Source organism: Staurois parvus, unplaced genomic scaffold, assembly GCF_062004578.1.
Source record: "Staurois parvus isolate SC_StPar_1 unplaced genomic scaffold, SC_StPar_1.0 ptg000019l, whole genome shotgun sequence".
Classification (NCBI taxonomy): Eukaryota; Metazoa; Chordata; class Amphibia; order Anura; family Ranidae; genus Staurois; species Staurois parvus.
In genome coordinates this window covers 10,402,515-10,424,745 of record NW_028317815.1, presented here as the reverse complement: position 1 = coordinate 10,424,745, position 22,231 = coordinate 10,402,515, and positions in this window count along the sequence as shown.

Genomic DNA, 22,231 nt, shown 5'->3' with positions numbered 1-22,231 from the left:
TGCTCAAGGATGTATTACAGGCTGGCCCTGCTTCTTCCTCTTAGCAGGGTCTGGGTATGGCTTCTTCTTCTTCTTCTTCTTCATCCTCATCCTCATCCTCATCCTCAGAAGAAGAAGAAGAGGATGAGGATGAAGAAGAAGAAGAAGTAGGATGAAAATAAGAATAATTCCAAGCCGGCAAAAAGTGTATCTGCAGAGCTCCTCTAAGTGTATCTGCAGAATAGAGGAGCTCTGCAGATACACTTTTTGCCGGCTTGGAATTATTCTTATTTTCATCCTACTTCTTCTTCTTCTTCTTCTTCCTCTTCATCCTCATCCTCATCCTCTTCTTCTTCTTCTGAGGATGAGGATGAAGAAGAAGAAGAAGAAGAAGTAGGATGAAAATAAGAATAATTCCAAGCCGGCAAAAAGTGTATCTGCAGAGCTCCTCTATTCTGCAGATACACTTAGAGGAGCTCTGCAGATACACTTTTTGCCGGCTTGGAATTATTCTTATTTTCATCCTACTTCTTCTTCTTCTTCTTCTTCTTCTTCTTCTTCATCCTCATCCTCATCCTCAGAAGAAGAAGAAGAGGATGAGGATGAAGAAGAAGAAGAAGAAGAAGAAGTAGGATGAAAATAAGAATAATTCCAAGCCGGCAAAAAGTGTATCTGCAGAGCTCCGCTATTTCTGACAGTTTTGTGACATTCACTCCATACAGCGGTTGAAACATTGTATCTATTTGTTTCCATAAATGGATCCATTTATGGAAACAAATAGATACAATGTTTCAACCGTTGTATGGAGTGAATGTCACAGAACTGTCAGAAATAGGCTATTTCTGACAGTTCTGGGACATTCCCTCCATACAGCGGTTTCAACCGCTGTATGGAGTGAATGTCACAGAACTGTCAGAAATAGGCTATTTCTGACAGTTCTGTGACATTCCCTCCATACAGCGGTTTCAACCGCTGTATGGAGTGAATGTCACAGAACTGTCAGAAATAGCCTAAGAAATAGCGGAGCTCTGCAGATACACTTTTTGCCGGCTTGGAATTCTCCTTCTTCTCATCCTTCTTCTTCTTCTCATCCTTCTTCTTCTTCTCATCCTTCTTCTTCTTCTCATCCTTCTCCTTCTTCTCATCCTTCTCCTTCTTCTCATCCTTCTTCTTCTTCTCATCCTTCTCCTTCTTCTCATCCTTCTTCTTCTCATCCTTCTCCCCTCTTCTCATCCTTCTTCTCATCCTTCTTCTCATCCTTCTCCTCATCCTTCTTCTCATCCTTCTCCTTCTTCTCATCCTTCTCCTTCTTCTCATCCTTCTCCTTCTCCATCTTCTCATCCTTCTCCTTCTCCTTCTTCTCATCCTTCTCCTTCTCCTTCTTCTCATCCTTCTCCTTCTTCTCATCCTTCTCCTTCTTCTTCTTCTCATCCTTCTCCTTCTTCTCATCCTTCTCCTTCTCCTTCTTCTCATCCTTCTCCTTCTCCTTCTTCTCATCCTTCTCCTTCTTCTTCTTCTCATCCTTCTCCTTCTTCTCATCCTTCTCCTTCTCCATCTTCTCATCCTTCTCCTTCTCCTTCTTCTCATCCTTCTCCTTCTCCATCTTCTCATCCTTCTCCTTCTCCTTCTTCTCATCCTTCTCCTTCTCCTCCTTCTCCTTCTCCTTCTCCTTCTTCTCATCCTTCTCCTTCTTCTCATCCTTCTCCTTCTCCTTCTTCTCATCCTTCTCCTTCTTCTCATCCTTCTCCTTCTCCTTCTTCTCATCCTTCTCCTTCTCCTTCCTCATCTCCAAGGGCATTTAAATTAAAGGTACAGTGTTCTGCACTAATTTAAAGGCTCTCTGAAGCCTAGAAACCCTTTTTATAAGTTAACTTCGTAGCGAATAAATTCGCATCGAATCAAATTTCTTCCTGAAATTCGGCGAATCAGCCGAATCGAATTTTTGAATAATTCGCTCATCTCTAATCCTGATGGCATAACCAAAATATATGAAATATAGAGAATAGTAATTGTTATAAAAAAATTATTACACTTTGGTTTCATTTGTTCCCTGCTAACCTTAAAGGACAAATTTACTAATTCTATAACTCCCCCCCAAACTTCTTAACTAGCCAAAAGCTGACTATTTGTCCCCAAGGCTGTTTATATTCTTGGGCATCCTGCACATCTCTTAAAGATTCAAGTGGTACGCTCTCTTGCAGTATGTCTATGACCTATTTAAATATTTAAATCTATATGACATTATTGAGCCCTAGATTTTTACTGCCCAGAATATAGACAACAGAAGAGGCCACTGCTGTCAGATGATAAGTAAGCACCTTGGGGGAAAACTGTCAGCTTAGGCTAATTAAGTGGTTAGAAAGGGATTGGAGCTGTAGGAGTTTTATAGAATTAGTAAACTAGTCCAATAATTATATGATCTGTTTAATTGTTACCTCCAGAAATTCTGTAGAAGTGTAACTCGTAAGTGCTGGAAAGGTTCCCATCCAGAGGCGGACTGACAACTCATGGGGCCCCCAGGCAATAGGGGATCATGGGGCCCCTGTGTCCTTGCCCAAACTCAAAAAAGCCTATGAAAAAGGTACCAGGGGCATCTCATGGGGCCCCCTACTGACCCCCGGCCCTCGGGCAGTGCCCGAGTTTCCAAATGGTCAGTCCGCCCCTGTTCCCATGATATATTCTAGTATGGGTGGTAAAGTAGCTATATACACAGCAGAAGATTGATGAGATTACTGATGTAAAAAAAATCACTAGCTACCTTCAACTTCCTTCAACTACCTTCAGCATCCCTTAACTCCATAAGGTCTTTATAGTTCAGGTTAATACAGCTGCATCATAGTTAAAACACATGTAGCCTACACATTACAAGACACAGCCAAATCCACCTGGATGTAATTCAAACTGTATTAGAAGCCTAACCTAGATTACACTCCTGTGTTCTCAATAATAGCTGGGCTTTACTATAGGAATAGTTATATTGGAAACATTATAATCCCCCCACAAATCACTCATCCCACCCAGTCAAACATTGTCACTAGAGATGAGCGAAGAAATGAAAAATTCGATTCGACTGATTCGGCGAATTCGTGGACAATATTCGATTCGAGTCGAATAAATTCGCTGTGAATTTAACTTAAAAAAGGGTGTTTCTAGGCTTCAGAGAGACTTAATATTAGTGCAGAACACTGTACCTTTAATTTAAATGCCCTTGGAGTCTGCTGGGGAAGAGAAATAATACTGTCAGTCAGTATGACATGCAGATGAGTGCCGTCGATCTTAGAATCACCGCACACTTCACTCATTTGGGCAGTCACGGGGCCAAAACCAGAGTGTGGAGCCACAGTGTGGCGGTGGAGGCAGCAGCAATGGGAGGCCATACAGCACCCTATGACAAAAATGGAAACCACCAGCAGTGTGAGGAGACCTGAAAGTGGCACATGGCAGAGTGTGGCGATAGAGACAGCAGCAATGGGAGGCCGTACAGGGACCCATGACACACTCTGGACCTGGCAGCAGCATGAGGAGGCGGTACAGGGGCCCATGACAGATTACGGGCCTGGCAGCAGCATGAGGAGTCGGTACAGGGGCCCATGGCAGATTACGGGCCTGGCAGCAGCAATGGGAGGCCGTACAGGGACCCATGACACACTCTGGACCTGGCAGCAGCATGGGGAGGCGGTACAGGGGCCCATGACAGATTACGGGCCTGGCAGCAGCATGAGGAGTCGGTACGGGGGCCCATGACACACTCTGGACCTGGCAGCAGCATGAGGAGGCGGTACAGGGGCGCATGACAGATTACGAGCCTGGCAGCAGCAACTTGGACAGGAGGACGTTCAGCTTCTGCACCGTCGGGTGCGTGCTCGCAAACTGTTGTCTCTTGGAAACGGATTCCAAGAAAGACTGCTGACGGAATCCGTGAAGATGAGTAGCAGGAGAAGGAGCATCTGAACGAGCGGAATATGCCAACAAGCGACAACAGGGGCCCATGACAGATTACGGGCCTGGCAGCAGCATGAGGAGTCGGTACGGGGGCCCATGGCAGATTACGGGCCTGGCAGCAGCTATGGGAGGCCCGTAATCTGCCAGCACCCTATGACAAAAAATGGAACCCACCAGCAGTGTGAGGAGACCTGAAAGTGGCACATGGCAGCAGAGTGTGGCGATGGAGACAGCAGCAATGGGAGGCCGTACAGGGACCCATGAGAGACTCTGGACCTGGCAGCAGCATGAGGAGGCGGTATAGGGGCCCATGGCAGATTAGGGGCCTGGCAGCAGCTATGGGAGGCCCGTAATCTGCCAGCACCCTATGACAAAAAATGGAACACACCAGCAGTGTGAGGAGACCTGAAAGTGGCACATGGCAGAGTGTGGCGATGGAGGCAGCAGCAATGGGAGGCCGTACAGGGACCCATGAGAGACTCTGGACTTGGCAGCAGCATGAGGAGGCGGTATAGGGGCCCATGGCAGATTAGGGGCCTGGCAGCAGCTATGGGAGGCCCGTAATCTGCCAGCACCCTATGACAAAAAATGGAACACACCAGCAGTGTGAGGAGACCTGAAAGTGGCACATGTTTGGGGCATGATTCATGGCGGATTTAGTCAGTTGTGTCAGGAACTGGTGGTTTGAAATCCAGACTAATCCACGCCTGATTCATTTTCACAAACGTGAGTCTCTCCACACTTTGGGTGGACAGTCGTGTCCTCCGCGGAGTTGCAATACCTCCTGCCGCACTAAACACGCGCTCCGATGCCACGCTACTGGCCGGGCATGACAGCCTTTCAAGGGCAAATTCAGCTAGTTGGGGCCAAAGGTCAAGTTTCGTTGCCCAGTAGTCAAGGGGATTGTCTACCTCGGTTGGCAGGGTGCTGTCCAAGTAGGCCTAAGCCTGTTGTTTGAGGTCCTGCTCCAGGTCCACCTGATGCTGCTGCTGCTGCTGCGGCTGGTTAGTAGTTTCCTCACTGCGCTGGTGAAGAAAGCTACTCATCATCGACTGCAGACTGAGGCAGCCGCTGCTGGTGGAGCTGCCACTGCTCCTACCACCCCACCCCTCCCCTGCTGCCATGGCAGCGGAACACGAGCGCACAGGGCCCACAGTGTCTGAGGATGGACGTTGGCGCAGACAGGCAGAGACCAGCTGACTACATAGGTGTTTTTTATAGTACGTTATTTTGGCCTCCCTCTCAGCAGGTGTGAAAAAGGCCACCATTTTTGAACGGTAGCGAGGGTCCAACAAGGTGGACAGCCAAAAGTCATCCCTCTGTCTGATGGTTATTATTCGGCTGTCGCTACGCAAGCAACCGAGCATGCTATGGGCCATTTGTGCCAAGGAATGCGAGGGACTCCCTGCCTCCATCTCCACAGCATACTGCCACGGTGCGTCTAGGTCCTCTGTCTCCTCTTCCTCCTCCTCTACCAGATGCTCCTGCTCCTCCACTCCTGTCCGCTGAGTGGAAAAACCACCCATTTCACTCAATAATTCCTGAGCACCAATGTCCTCCTCTACCTCCTCCTCTTCTTCCAGTCCTGCCCCCACAGGGGCCATGTGGCGTTGAGATCTGTGCGCCACGTCTACCGCACCCTGACCAGCCATTGTTAACAGCATTTGTTCCAGGACGTGCAACAGAGGAATGACGTCGTTCATCCCATAGTCCTGCCGACTCACGAATAGCGTGGCCTCCTCAAAGGGCCTGAGCAAGCGCAGGTGTCACGCATGAGCTGCCAATGGCTGACATCTAAGTTACACAGGGAGTACCTTTATCTGCTTTTAACATCAGGAAATCTGTGATGGCCTTTTGCTGTTCGTAAAGGCGGTCTAACATATGTAGGGTTGAATTCCACGTTGTTGCAACGTCACAGCATGAGGAGTCGGTATAGGGGCCCATGGCAGATTAGGGGCCTGGCAGCAGTTATGGGAGGCCCATAATCTGCCAGCACCCTATGACAAAAAATGGAACACACCAGCAGTGTGAGGAGACCTGAAAGTGGCACATGGCAGAGTGTGGCGATGGAGACAGCAGCAATGGGAGGCCGTACAGGGACCCATGAGAGACTCTGGACCTGGCAGCAGCATGAGGAGGCGGTATATAGGGGCCTACGGCAGATTAGGGGCCTGGCAGCAGCTATAGGAGGCCCGTAATCTGCCAGCACCCTATGTCAAAAAATTCAACACACCAGCAGTGTGAGGAGACCTGAAAGTGGCACATGGCAGCAGAGTGTGGCGATGGAGACAGCAGCAATGGGAGGCCGTACAGGGACCATGACAGACTCTGGACTTGGCAGCAGCATGAGGAGGCGGTATATAGGGGCCCATGGCAGATTAGGGGCCTGGCAGCAGCTATGTGAGGCCCGTAATCTGCCTGCACCCTATGTCAAAAAATTAAACACACCAGCAGTGTGAAGAGACCTGAAAGTGGCACATGGCAGCAGAGTGTGGCGATGGAGACAGCAGCAATGGGAGGCCGTACAGGGACCATGACAGACTCTGGACTTGGCAGCAGCATGAGGAGGCGGTATATAGGGGCCCATGGCAGATTAGGGGCCTGGCAGCAGCTATGTGAGGCCCGTAATCTGCCTGCACCCTATGTCAAAAAATTTAACACACCAGCAGTGTGAAGAGACCTGAAAGTGGCACATGGCAGCAGAGTGTGGCGATGGAGACAGCAGCAATGGGAGGCCGTACAGGGACCCATGAGAGACTCTAGACTTGGCAGCAGCATGAGGAGGCGGTATATAGGGGCCCATGGCAGATTAGGGGCCTGGCAGCAGCTATGTGAGGCCCGTAATCTGCCTGCACCCTATGTCAAAAAATTAAACACACCAGCAGTGTGAAGAGACCTGAAAGTGGCACATGGCAGCAGAGTGTGGCGATGGAGACAGCAGCAATGGGAGGCCGTACAGGGACCATGACAGACTCTGGACTTGGCAGCAGCATGAGGAGGCGGTATATAGGGGCCCATGGCAGATTAGGGGCCTGGCAGCAGCTATGTGAGGCCCGTAATCTGCCTGCACCCTATGTCAAAAAATTAAACACACCAGCAGTGTGAAGAGACCTGAAAGTGGCACATGGCAGCAGAGTGTGGCGATGGAGACAGCAGCAATGGGAGGCCGTACAGGGACCATGACAGACTCTGGACTTGGCAGCAGCATGAGGAGGCGGTATATAGGGGCCCATGGCAGATTAGGGGCCTGGCAGCAGCTATGTGAGGCCCGTAATCTGCCTGCACCCTATGTCAAAAAATTTAACACACCAGCAGTGTGAAGAGACCTGAAAGTGGCACATGGCAGCAGAGTGTGGCGATGGAGACAGCAGCAATGGGAGGCCTTACAGGGACCCATGAGAGACTCTAGACTTGGCAGCAGCATGAGGAGGCGGTATATAGGGGCCCATGGCAGATTAGGGGCCTGGCAGCAGCTATGTGAGGCCCGTAATCTGCCTGCACCCTATGTCAAAAAATTTAACACACCAGCAGTGTGTGAGGAGACCTGAAAGTGGCACATGGCAGAGTGTGGCGATGGAGACAGCAGCAATGGGAGGCCGTACAGGGACCCATGAGAGACTCTGGCACTGGCAGCAGCATGAGGAGGCGGTATATAGGGGCCTATGGCAGATTAGGGGCCTGGCAGCAGCTATGGGAGGCCCGTAATCTGCCAGCACCCTATGTCAAAAACCTGAACACACCAGCAGTGTGAGGAGACCTGAAAGTGGCACATGGCAGAGTGTGGCGATGGAGACAGCAGCAATGGGAGGCCGTACAGGGACCCATGACAGACTCTGGACCTGGCAGCAGCATGAGGAGGCGGTATATAGGGGCCTATGGCAGATTAGGGGCCCGTAATCTGCCAGCACCCTATGTCAAAAAACTGAACACACCAGTAGTGTGTGAGGAGACCTGAAAGTGGCACATGGCAGAGTGTGGCGATGGAGACAGCAGCAATGGGAGGCCGTACAGGGACCCATGACAGACTCTGGACCTGGCAGCAGCATGAGGAGGCGGTATATAGGGGCCTATGGCAGATTAGGGGCCCGTAATCTGCCAGCACCCTATGTCAAAAAACTGAACACACCAGTAGTGTGTGAGGAGACCTGAAAGTGGCACATGGCAGAGTGTGGCGATGGAGACAGCAGCAATGGGAGGCCGTACAGGGACCCATGAGAGACTCTGGACCTGGCAGCAGCATGAGGAGGCGGTATATAGGGGCCTATGGCAGATTAGGGGCCTGGCAGCAGCTATGGGAGGCCCGTAATCTGCCAGCACCCTATGTCAAAAAACTGAACACACCAGCAGTGTGTGAGGAGACCTGAAAGTGGCACATGGCAGAGTGTGGCGATGGAGACAGCAGCAATGGGAGGCCGTACAGGGACCCATGAGAGACTCTGGCACTGGCAGCAGCATGAGGAGGCGGTATATAGGGGCCTATGGCAGATTAGGGGCCTGGCAGCAGCTATGGGAGGCCCGTAATCTGCCAGCACCCTATGTCAAAAAATTCAACACACCAGCAGTGTGAGGAGACCTGAAAGTGGCACATGGCAGAGTGTGGCGATGGAGACAGCAGCAATGGGAGGCCGTACAGGGACCCATGACAGACTCTGGACCTGGCAGCAGCATGAGGAGGCGGTATATAGGGGCCTATGGCAGATTAGGGGCCCGTAATCTGCCAGCACCCTATGTCAAAAAACTGAACACACCAGTAGTGTGTGAGGAGACCTGAAAGTGGCACATGGCAGAGTGTGGCGATGGAGACAGCAGCAATGGGAGGCCGTACAGGGACCCATGAGAGACTCTGGACCTGGCAGCAGCATGAGGAGGCGGTATATAGGGGCCTATGGCAGATTAGGGGCCTGGCAGCAGCTATGGGAGGCCCGTAATCTGCCAGCACCCTATGTCAAAAAACTGAACACACCAGCAGTGTGTGAGGAGACCTGAAAGTGGCACATGGCAGAGTGTGGCGATGGAGACAGCAGCAATGGGAGGCCGTACAGGGACCCATGAGAGACTCTGGACCTGGCAGCAGCATGAGGAGGCGGTATATAGGGGCCTATGGCAGATTAGGGGCCTGGCAGCAGCTATAGGAGGCCCATAATCTGCCAGCACCCTATGTCAAAAAATTCAACACACCAGCAGTGTGAGGAGACCTGAAAGTGGCACATGGCAGAGTGTGGCGATGGAGACAGCAGCAATGGGAGGCCGTACAGGGACCCATGACAGACTCTAGACTTGGCAGCAGCATGAGGAGGCGGTATATAGGGGCCCATGGCAGATTAGGGGCCTGGCAGCAGCTATGTGAGGCCCGTAATCTGCCTGCACCCTATGTCAAAAAATTAAACACACCAGCAGTGTGAAGAGACCTGAAAGTGGCACATGGCAGCAGAGTGTGGCGATGGAGACAGCAGCAATGGGAGGCCGTACAGGGACCATGACAGACTCTGGACTTGGCAGCAGCATGAGGAGGCGGTATATAGGGGCCCATGGCAGATTAGGGGCCTGGCAGCAGCTATGTGAGGCCCGTAATCTGCCTGCACCCTATGTCAAAAAATTAAACACACCAGCAGTGTGAAGAGACCTGAAAGTGGCACATGGCAGCAGAGTGTGGCGATGGAGACAGCAGCAATGGGAGGCCGTACAGGGACCATGACAGACTCTGGACTTGGCAGCAGCATGAGGAGGCGGTATATAGGGGCCCATGGCAGATTAGGGGCCTGGCAGCAGCTATGTGAGGCCCGTAATCTGCCTGCACCCTATGTCAAAAAATTAAACACACCAGCAGTGTGAAGAGACCTGAAAGTGGCACATGGCAGCAGAGTGTGGCGATGGAGACAGCAGCAATGGGAGGCCGTACAGGGACCCATGAGAGACTCTAGACTTGGCAGCAGCATGAGGAGGCGGTATATAGGGGCCCATGGCAGATTAGGGGCCTGGCAGCAGCTATGTGAGGCCCGTAATCTGCCTGCACCCTATGTCAAAAAATTAAACACACCAGCAGTGTGAAGAGACCTGAAAGTGGCACATGGCAGCAGAGTGTGGCGATGGAGACAGCAGCAATGGGAGGCCGTACAGGGACCATGACAGACTCTGGACTTGGCAGCAGCATGAGGAGGCGGTATATAGGGGCCCATGGCAGATTAGGGGCCTGGCAGCAGCTATGTGAGGCCCGTAATCTGCCTGCACCCTATGTCAAAAAATTAAACACACCAGCAGTGTGAAGAGACCTGAAAGTGGCACATGGCAGCAGAGTGTGGCGATGGAGACAGCAGCAATGGGAGGCCGTACAGGGACCATGACAGACTCTGGACTTGGCAGCAGCATGAGGAGGCGGTATATAGGGGCCCATGGCAGATTAGGGGCCTGGCAGCAGCTATGTGAGGCCCGTAATCTGCCTGCACCCTATGTCAAAAAATTTAACACACCAGCAGTGTGAAGAGACCTGAAAGTGGCACATGGCAGCAGAGTGTGGCGATGGAGACAGCAGCAATGGGAGGCCGTACAGGGACCCATGAGAGACTCTAGACTTGGCAGCAGCATGAGGAGGCGGTATATAGGGGCCCATGGCAGATTAGGGGCCTGGCAGCAGCTATGTGAGGCCCGTAATCTGCCTGCACCCTATGTCAAAAAATTTAACACACCAGCAGTGTGAAGAGACCTGAAAGTGGCACATGGCAGCAGAGTGTGGCGATGGAGACAGCAGCAATGGGAGGCCGTACAGGGACCCATGAGAGACTCTAGACTTGGCAGCAGCATGAGGAGGCGGTATATAGGGGCCCATGGCAGATTAGGGGCCTGGCAGCAGCTATGTGAGGCCCGTAATCTGCCTGCACCCTATGTCAAAAAATTTAACACACCAGCAGTGTGAAGAGACCTGAAAGTGGCACATGGCAGCAGAGTGTGGCGATGGAGACAGCAGCAATGGGAGGCCTTACAGGGACCCATGAGAGACTCTAGACTTGGCAGCAGCATGAGGAGGCGGTATATAGGGGCCCATGGCAGATTAGGGGCCTGGCAGCAGCTATGTGAGGCCCGTAATCTGCCTGCACCCTATGTCAAAAAATTTAACACACCAGCAGTGTGTGAGGAGACCTGAAAGTGGCACATGGCAGAGTGTGGCGATGGAGACAGCAGCAATGGGAGGCCGTACAGGGACCCATGAGAGACTCTGGCACTGGCAGCAGCATGAGGAGGCGGTATATAGGGGCCTATGGCAGATTAGGGGCCTGGCAGCAGCTATGGGAGGCCCGTAATCTGCCAGCACCCTATGTCAAAAACCTGAACACACCAGCAGTGTGAGGAGACCTGAAAGTGGCACATGGCAGAGTGTGGCGATGGAGACAGCAGCAATGGGAGGCCGTACAGGGACCCATGACAGACTCTGGACCTGGCAGCAGCATGAGGAGGCGGTATATAGGGGCCTATGGCAGATTAGGGGCCCGTAATCTGCCAGCACCCTATGTCAAAAAACTGAACACACCAGTAGTGTGTGAGGAGACCTGAAAGTGGCACATGGCAGAGTGTGGCGATGGAGACAGCAGCAATGGGAGGCCGTACAGGGACCCATGACAGACTCTGGACCTGGCAGCAGCATGAGGAGGCGGTATATAGGGGCCTATGGCAGATTAGGGGCCCGTAATCTGCCAGCACCCTATGTCAAAAAACTGAACACACCAGTAGTGTGTGAGGAGACCTGAAAGTGGCACATGGCAGAGTGTGGCGATGGAGACAGCAGCAATGGGAGGCCGTACAGGGACCCATGAGAGACTCTGGACCTGGCAGCAGCATGAGGAGGCGGTATATAGGGGCCTATGGCAGATTAGGGGCCTGGCAGCAGCTATGGGAGGCCCGTAATCTGCCAGCACCCTATGTCAAAAAACTGAACACACCAGCAGTGTGTGAGGAGACCTGAAAGTGGCACATGGCAGAGTGTGGCGATGGAGACAGCAGCAATGGGAGGCCGTACAGGGACCCATGAGAGACTCTGGCACTGGCAGCAGCATGAGGAGGCGGTATATAGGGGCCTATGGCAGATTAGGGGCCTGGCAGCAGCTATGGGAGGCCCGTAATCTGCCAGCACCCTATGTCAAAAAATTCAACACACCAGCAGTGTGAGGAGACCTGAAAGTGGCACATGGCAGAGTGTGGCGATGGAGACAGCAGCAATGGGAGGCCGTACAGGGACCCATGACAGACTCTGGACCTGGCAGCAGCATGAGGAGGCGGTATATAGGGGCCTATGGCAGATTAGGGGCCCGTAATCTGCCAGCACCCTATGTCAAAAAACTGAACACACCAGTAGTGTGTGAGGAGACCTGAAAGTGGCACATGGCAGAGTGTGGCGATGGAGACAGCAGCAATGGGAGGCCGTACAGGGACCCATGAGAGACTCTGGACCTGGCAGCAGCATGAGGAGGCGGTATATAGGGGCCTATGGCAGATTAGGGGCCTGGCAGCAGCTATGGGAGGCCCGTAATCTGCCAGCACCCTATGTCAAAAAACTGAACACACCAGCAGTGTGTGAGGAGACCTGAAAGTGGCACATGGCAGAGTGTGGCGATGGAGACAGCAGCAATGGGAGGCCGTACAGGGACCCATGAGAGACTCTGGCACTGGCAGCAGCATGAGGAGGCGGTATATAGGGGCCTATGGCAGATTAGGGGCCTGGCAGCAGCTATAGGAGGCCCATAATCTGCCAGCACCCTATGTCAAAAAATTCAACACACCAGCAGTGTGAGGAGACCTGAAAGTGGCACATGGCAGAGTGTGGCGATGGAGACAGCAGCAATGGGAGGCCGTACAGGGACCCATGACAGACTCTGGACCTGGCAGCAGCATGAGGAGGCGGTATATAGGGGCCTATGGCAGATTAGGGGCCCGTAATCTGCCAGCACCCTATGTCAAAAAACTGAACACACCAGTAGTGTGTGAGGAGACCTGAAAGTGGCACATGGCAGAGTGTGGCGATGGAGACAGCAGCAATGGGAGGCCGTACAGGGACCCATGAGAGACTCTGGACCTGGCAGCAGCATGAGGAGGCGGTATATAGGGGCCTATGGCAGATTAGGGGCCTGGCAGCAGCTATGGGAGGCCCGTAATCTGCCAGCACCCTATGTCAAAAAACTGAACACACCAGCAGTGTGTGAGGAGACCTGAAAGTGGCACATGGCAGAGTGTGGCGATGGAGACAGCAGCAATGGGAGGCCGTACAGGGACCCATGACAGACTCTGGACCTGGCAGCAGCATGAGGAGGCGGTATATAGGGGCCTATGGCAGATTAGGGGCCCGTAATCTGCCAGCACCCTATGTCAAAAAACTGAACACACCAGTAGTGTGTGAGGAGACCTGAAAGTGGCACATGGCAGAGTGTGGCGATGGAGACAGCAGCAATGGGAGGCCGTACAGGGACCCATGAGAGACTCTGGACCTGGCAGCAGCATGAGGAGGCGGTATATAGGGGCCCATGGCAGATTAGGGGCCTGGCAGCAGCTATGGGAGGCCCGTAATCTGCCAGCACCCTATGTCAAAAAACTGAACACACCAGCAGTGTGTGAGGAGACCTGAAAGTGGCACATGGCAGAGTGTGGCGATGGAGACAGCAGCAATGGGAGGTCTCCCATTGTCCCAACATGGCCCAAATAGTCCCAACATGGGCCCCCTGGCCACGCTTGACTTTCTGGCCACATAGTCGACATACGGCTACGTTTACTTCCTCGGGCGGCTTGACGAAATATTGCCACACCGCCGAGTAGGAAACTTTGCCCCCGATACTCCTCACTGGCTGACTGCTGCTTCCTCCGTGCACACCGGCACCACTACTGGCCGTGGTGGTAGGCTGCAGTGGAGCTGGTGCTCTACTCCGTGGCCGTTTGGCTCCACTGACACTGCTTCCACTGACACTGCTGCGACCCTGCTGCTGTCTCCTGGGCAACCCACCGACTGTTTCGCTCACTGCCAAGCTGCCACCCTCTTCTCCTGATGATGCGGAAGAAATTGCCTGATGACGACGAGGCTGCCAAGTGCGATCAACCTCCTCATCATCAAGTAGGGTCTCCGCCTCACTACTAGCCCCCTCGGCTGCGTCTGGGTCAGGAGACAGACCTGTCTCCAGACCGGCTACCGGGCCACTCTCCTCGCCACTACTTCTTCGCCTAGCTGCTGAAAAGGCGGATGTCTCCCCCCGTTCCTGACCGCCCTCTGTTAGCTCTTCCTCACTGTACAGTGGGGCTGAGCCCACAGCATGCGATACTTCGCTTGGTGAGGGAACACCAAAGGACAGGGGCAGGTAGAGGACACGTGATTTCAGTGGGCTAGGTCCCGGGCCATGCCAACTAACGTTTGTGTCTGACGTACCCACCGACCGTTGGCTGTAGGTGTCAGAGGTGACCTGGAAAGAGGAAGACGACCGAGCCAACCAATCGATAACGGCAGGGTTGTCGGTGGAGACACGACCGCTGGATGACACCGGGAGCACTGGCCTCTGGCTGCGAATAGTGCTGCCTCGACCCCTTCCTCTGCTGCCACGTCTGCTCGCTCCTAAAACATTGCCTCCTCTGCCACTCCTCTGCATGTTGTCTGACATACTATTTAATTCAACGATTATGTGTCCCTGAGTAACAATTCTGTGTCCCTGAGTAACAATTCTGTGTCTGTGCGAGTAACAATTCTGTGGCCCTAAGTAACAGTTCTGTGGCCCTCAGTAACAATTCTGTGTCTGTCCCTGAGTAACAATTCTGTGGCCCTAACTAAAGTTTCTGTGGCCCTAAGTAACAATTCTCTGGCACTCAGTAACAATTCTGTCTGTCCCTGAGTAACAATTCTGTGGCCCTAATAACGTTTCTGTGGCCCTAAGTAACAATTATCTGGCACTCAGTAACAATTCTGTCTGTCCCTGAGTAACAATTCTCTGGCACTCAGTAACAATTCTGTCTGTCCCTGAGTAACAATTCTCTGGCACTCAGTAACAATTCTGTCTGTCCCTGAGTATGAATTCTGTGGCCCTGAGTAACAATTCTGTGTCTGCGCGAGTAACAATTCTGTGTCTGTGCAAGTAACAATTTTGTGTCTGTGCGAGTAACAATTCTCTGGCACTCAGTAACAATTCTGTCTGTCCCTGAGTAACAATTCTCTGGCACTCAGTAACAATTCTGTCTGTCCCTGAGTAACAATTCTCTGGCACTCAGTAACAATTCTGTCTGTCCCTGAGTAACAATTCTCTGGCACTCAGTAACAATTCTGTCTGTCCCTGAGTAACAATTCTCTGGCGCTCAGTAACAATTCTGTCTGTCCCTGAGTATGAATTCTGTGGCCCTGAGTAACAATTCTGTGTCTGTGCGAGTAACAATTCTGTGTCTGTGCAAGTAACAATTTTGTGTCTGTGCGAGTAACAATTCTCTGGCACTCAGTAACAATTCTGTCTGTCCCTGAGTAACAATTCTCTGGCACTCAGTAACAATTCTGTCTGTCCCTGAGTAACAATTCTCTGGCACTCAGTAACAATTCTGTCTGTCCCTGAGTAACAATTCTCTGGCACTCAGTAACAATTCTGTCTGTCCCTGAGTAACAATTCTCTGGCGCTCAGTAACAATTCTGTCTGTCCCTGAGTATGAATTCTGTGGCCCTGAGTAACAATTCTGTGTCTGTGCGAGTAACAATTCTGTGTCTGTGCAAGTAACAATTTTGTGTCTGTGCGAGTAACAATTCTCTGGCACTCAGTAACAATTCTGTCTGTCCCTGAGTAACAATTCTCTGGCACTCAGTAACAATTCTGTCTGTCCCTGAGTAACAATTCTCTGGCACTCAGTAACAATTCTGTCTGTCCCTGAGTATGAATTCTGTGGCCCTGAGTAACAATTCTGTGTCTGCGCGAGTAACAATTCTGTGTCTGTGCAAGTAACAATTTTGTGTCTGTGCGAGTAACAATTCTCTGGCACTCAGTAACAATTCTGTCTGTCCCTGAGTAACAATTCTCTGGCACTCAGTAACAATTCTGTCTGTCCCTGAGTAACAATTCTCTGGCACTCAGTAACAATTCTGTCTGTCCCTGAGTAACAATTCTCTGGCACTCAGTAACAATTCTGTCTGTCCCTGAGTAACAATTCTCTGGCACTCAGTAACAATTCTGTCTGTCCCTGAGTAACAATTCTCTGGCACTCAGTAACAATTCTGTCTGTCCCTGAGTAACAATTCTCTGGCACTCAGTAACAATTCTGTCTGTCCCTGAGTAACAATTCTCTGGCACTCAGTAACAATTCTGTCTGTCCCTGAGTATGAATTCTGTGGCCCTGAGTAACAATTCTGTGTCTGTGCGAGTAACAATTCTGTGTCTGTGCAAGTAACAATTTTGTGTCTGTGCGAGTAACAATTCTCTGGCACTCAGTAACAATTCTGTCTGTCCCTGAGTAACAATTCTCTGGCACTCAGTAACAATTCTGTCTGTCCCTGAGTAACAATTCTCTGGCACTCAGTAACAATTCTGTCTGTCCCTGAGTAACAATTCTCTGGCACTCAGTAACAATTCTGTCTGTCCCTGAGTAACAATTCTCTGGCACTCAGTAACAATTCTGTCTGTCCCTGAGTATGAATTCTGTGGCCCTGAGTAACAATTCTGTGTCTGTGCGAGTAACAATTCTGTGTCTGTGCAAGTAACAATTTTGTGTCTGTGCGAGTAACAAATCTCTGGCACTCAGTAACAATTCTGTCTGTCCCTGAGTAACAATTCTCTGGCACTCAGTAACAATTCTGTCTGTCCCTGAGTAACAATTCTCTGGCACTCAGTAACAATTCTGTCTGTCCCTGAGTAGGAATTCTGTGGCCCTGAGTAACAATTCTGTGTCTGTGCGAGTAACAATTCTGTGTCTGTGCAAGTAACAATTTTGTGTCTGTGCGAGTAACAATTCTCTGGCACTCAGTAACAATTCTGTCTGTCCCTGAGTAACAATTCTCTGGCACTCAGTAACAATTCTGTCTGTCCCTGAGTAACAATTCTCTGGCACTCAGTAACAATTCTGTCTGTCCCTGAGTAACAATTCTCTGGCACTCAGTAACAATTCTGTCTGTCCCTGAGTAACAATTCTCTGGCACTCAGTAACAATTCTGTCTGTCCCTGAGTATGAATTCTGTGGCCCTGAGTAACAATTCTGTGTCTGTGCGAGTAACAATTCTGTGTCTGTGCAAGTAACAATTTTGTGTCTGTGCGAGTAACAATTCTCTGGCACTCAGTAACAATTCTGTCTGTCCCTGAGTAACAATTCTCTGGCACTCAGTAACAATTCTGTCTGTCCCTGAGTAACAATTCTCTGGCACTCAGTAACAATTCTGTCTGTCCCTGAGTATGAATTCTGTGGCCCTGAGTAACAATTCTGTGTCTGTGCGAGTAACAATTCTGTGTCTGTGCAAGTAACAATTTTGTGTCTGTGCGAGTAACAATTCTCTGGCACTCAGTAACAATTCTGTCTGTCCCTGAGTAACAATTCTCTGGCACTCAGTAACAATTCTGTCTGTCCCTGAGTAACAATTCTCTGGCACTCAGTAACAATTCTGTCTATCCCTGAGTATGAATTCTGTGGCCCTGAGTAACAATTCTGTGTCTGTGCGAGTAACAATTCTGTGTCTGTGCAAGTAACAATTTTGTGTCTGTGCGAGTAACAATTCTCTGGCACTCAGTAACAATTCTGTCTGTCCCTGAGTAACAATTCTCTGGCACTCAGTAACAATTCTGTCTGTCCCTGAGTAACAATTCTCTGGCACTCAGTAACAATTCTGTCTGTCCCTGAGTAACAATTCTCTGGCACTCAGTAACAATTCTGTCTGTCCCTGAGTAACAATTCTCTGGCACTCAGTAACAATTCTGTCTGTCCCTGAGTAACAATTCTGTCTGTCCCTGAGAATGAATTCTGTGGCCCTAAGAATTCTCTGGCACTCAGTAACAATTCTGTCTGTCCCTGAGTAACAATTCTCTGGCACTCAGTAACAATTCTGTCTGTCCCTGAGTAAAAATTCTGTGGCCCTAATAACGTTTCTGTGGCCCTAAGTAACAATTCTCTGGCACTGAGTAACAATTCTGTCTGTCCCTGAGTATGAATTCTGTGGCCCTAACTAGCGTTTCTTTGTCCCTAAATAACGATTCTGTGGCCCTCATTAACAAGTCTGTGTCCCTGAGTAATGGTTCTCTGTCCCTAAGTAACTTCTCTCTGTCCCCAATTCTCGTTTCTGTGGCCCTAACTCTGTCCCTGTCCCTAGTACAGAGCGGTCTGCCTCTGTTCAATGACTGCAGGCAAATGAAGATTTCCAAAATGGCCGCTATATATACCTCGACCATTACACAGTGCTGGCTGGCTGGCTGCTGATTGGCTGATGCGATCACATGTCGTTGAGGAATGCATTATGGGGCAGCGCGCCTTGTCTGCGCGCCTTCCCCGACATCCCCGCTCCGTCGCCGCACATGTCAGCCGCCATTTTCGGAAAAATTTCGATTCGCGCGTCCGAATTAGGCTGTTTTTCGGATTCGGCACGAATCGAAATTTTTCCGATATTCGACTCGAATTCCACTTCGGATGCTTCGATTCGCTCATCTCTAATTGTCACAAAAGTTTCAACAAATTGCAAAATTTAGCAATATTTTTGCAGTGTTGTGCTTGGGCATCTCTTGCAGTCTTCTCTCTTATTATATGTTCATGTTTTCTTCACATTCCCGTTTTATTTCTTGATTACTTTTTTCAGACATTAATACAGTTTGCTAGACCATTATGTACTTTTGCCTGCCTTTATTTTTATGTATAATTTGGAACTTCTTTAGGAAATGGATTGGTAGTTTTTCAGTTGTTTTGAAGCAGTATTGACTTTTTATGGCTAAAATACTTTCCCCTTTAAAGTGTTCAAGTGGAACTCTTAGACTACTTTTCTTTTGTTTTGGATAGAATGTAATATGATTTAATATCTAATGCATTTAACTCTGTCTGTGTCTGGCTTGCAAGCTTTCCTCACCCTTCTTGTCTCAGTGACCATAAAAGGAAATAATTTTCCCAAATGGGGACAAATACAGCAATAAAATATTAATATAGGCTCCAAATATTTCCTCCTCTATCCAAACCTAAAAATAAGCAAGATAATTCAAGTTCATCTCTTCCACATTAAAAAAAATGCAATTTACTGCAATTTTAAATAACTTCTGTGGATATTGCTTAACTATTGCTTAACTATAGACTTTTCTTATTAGAAAACAGCTTACTTCATGAAAATCATTGATGCATGAATATTTAAACGCAGCCTGTAGCACTTGCAAGCAGTGACTGTAAGATATTTGTTGAAAATGAGCACAAAATTGCATCTTGTTAGTTTCTAGCTTATTTTAAGAGAAAGGAAGATTTCTTGAATGTGTATGTGAGCAATACACTTTTTCCTTTTTGTTGATAAAAACCTTCTAAATTACACTTATGTAGCACTCCCCTAGTTTAGGTGCTAGGCAAATTTAGACTGTTATACATCACAAACAGCACAAAATAATTTGTTAAAGTGCTCAATCAATATGTAAAAAATATTAAATATGAAATATAGTCCCACTCCAAAATATGTGAAGAAAAATATGACAAGTAAAATGAAAATTGAAAAAAATCCTTAAATATTCAGAAAGTACTCATTCCAAAGAAGTGTGCTTCCACCAAAAATTAGTGCTCAAATCAATATATACTGCACTCACCAGATTCTGGTGAAATAAACTCCTTTTAGGTATTTGTGGGATCCTAGACCCTTATGATATGCCTCCAGAACTCCACTCCACCACAGAAAGCTTTCCTTCAATTTCCAATACCACCAGGTTCCACTTCCCAGAGAAACTCAAAGTAATGTAGGAGAGATAAAATAACATAGCGCACTTCCGGTTCCGCCGTCCTACGTCATTTCTGGTGAGTGGAACGCACGCTGGTGCTTTGCGTTCCAGGTGGTCATCTTGTGTATGGGAGAATATTCACATTGTCATCTGCTGCTGACTGTGGGATTTTTGAAAACCACCCGAAGTTTATGACGTTGTGGATTAAATAAATATGCTGTTTTTTATCTTATATAATGTGAGTGGCCTGCTGTTTTGTTGTTTGATATAGCCAGGTGTTGCAGTATCACACTGTTATTTTATCTCTCCTACATTACTTTGAGTTTCTGTGGGAAGTGGAACCTGGTGGTGTTGGAAATTGAAGGAAAGCTTTCTTGTGGTGGAGTGGAGTTCTGGAAGCATATCATAAGGGTCTAGGATCCCACAAATACCTAAAAGGAGTTTATTTCACCAGAATCTGGTGAGTGCAGTATATATTGGTTTGAGCACTAATTTTTGGTGGAAGCACACTTCTTTGGAATGAGGACTTTCTGAATATTTAAGGATTTATTTAAATTTTCATTTTACTTGTCATATTTTTCTTCACATATTTTGGAGTGGGACTATATTTCATATTTAATATTTTTTACATATTGATTGAGCACTTTAACAAATTATTTTGCGCTGTTTGTGATGTTATAATTTTTGGTGTAAGTTACACTTATGCACAGCAGCATTTAATTTGGTTTTTATAATTTTATGTATTTTTATTATTTTTTGGTGCTGGTGATTTATGGTTATATAAATTTAGACTTTTGGCTCTGCTGTTAGAATTGGAGACATAATTGTGTTTTGCCTATTCTGAGTTCCGCAGCTGCAGGCTGGCCTATCTCCCCCTGTCTTTCCAGAACTCTCTGGAAACATAGTGAGCAGAAGACAGAAGAGTCTGAACTGCCCCTGTATACAGACTCAGCCAGTCCCTGGTCAAGAAGAGTGACCAGCAAGGGGCTGAGTGAGGTATGTAAGGGTGGGAGCAGGGCCCTTCGCCTGCTGGAGATTGACCCAGCCTGGACGTTCTGTCAAACCTTCCAAGGCTTAGAGAGGCCTAAAGGAGTTCCAGATGACTCTAGCTCACCAAGGTGCAGAAGAGTCATCTCCTAAAGTCGCAGGAACAACAAAGCAACATCTGGTGAGAATCTTTCTGCGATACCTTGTGTCAGAGTCAGCTGAAGTAAAGGATGCCTTCAGTCTGCACAGATCACAGTGAGTAGGTAACAGAGAATCCTGAGGGAGAGAGACTGCTGCTTATGCAACCCTTCTGGATAGAGGGACTGTTCCAGACCTAGCTGCTAGGGTTGCACCTTAGAGGAAGAGCCCCTGTGCTAAAAGTTGATACTACCCTTTTTGTGGGGGAAACTCTGTTTTGTGTCATTCATCTGTTTAAAGATAGTGTCCTCAGCCAAGTTCTCTAGTTCCAGGCATTCCAAAGCTTTTCCCAGTACTCTGTTCCAGTTCTTCAAAAAAAAAAAAAAAACAACTAAAAAGAACAACTCCTGCCTGGTCACTGTCTAAGGATTGAATGAGATGTAATACTCCTAGACATAAATACCTTGTGCCTGGCTGCTTGTACTATTAAGGGATTGAAACCTGAGTTTAACAGCAGGACCAATCACTGGGTCTGCGCTACACTTATATAGTTCATCCTTCAAAATGTAAGCACTATTGTACCCTATTGAGGTTAAGCTTTAGGTCTGGGTGAAACGAAAGATTTCACAGTTTACCTAAATGGGTGAAATAAATAGCCAGATTTGACTGGTTCTTCCACCCACCTGCTGAAACCTCTGGCTGCTGAAGCCGGTAGTCATTCATTTTAGTGGTGGTAAGACTACTGACACTAAATGACAGCTTCCGGTGCCAGGTAGTATCATACCTGGGTGGTCTGTTGACATTCTGCACCTGGCCAGACACTGCTATTAGTGCTTGTGTAAACAGACTATCTGTGTATGGCTCACTGTGATTGACCTTGGATCTGCATCACTAGAAGATGTGTTGGATTCAAATTGTGGAAGGCCCTCTTTTTAGATTTTGATAAGACTGGAATGGATTTTGAGGGGAACCCCATGCCATATTTTTCTTTATTTGCATGGGGTCCCCCTCAAAATCCATACATAGTTACATAGTTTTTAAGGTTGAAAAAAGACACAGGTCCAACCTATTTGTATGTACAGGATGTGTGTTTGATTTTTATTCTCTAACAATTCCCATAGCATAGGTATATTCTGCTTCCAAAAGAAGACATCTAAAAGCTGTCCATGCTCATAGCTAGTACCACTTCCTGGGGGAGGAAGTTCCACATTTAACTGCTCCAACAGTAAAGAACCCTTTCCACAATCTAAGGTTAAACCTCCCTCCTTCTAACCTGAAATCATGGCCATGTGTCCTCTTCATGGACTTTGGAGTAA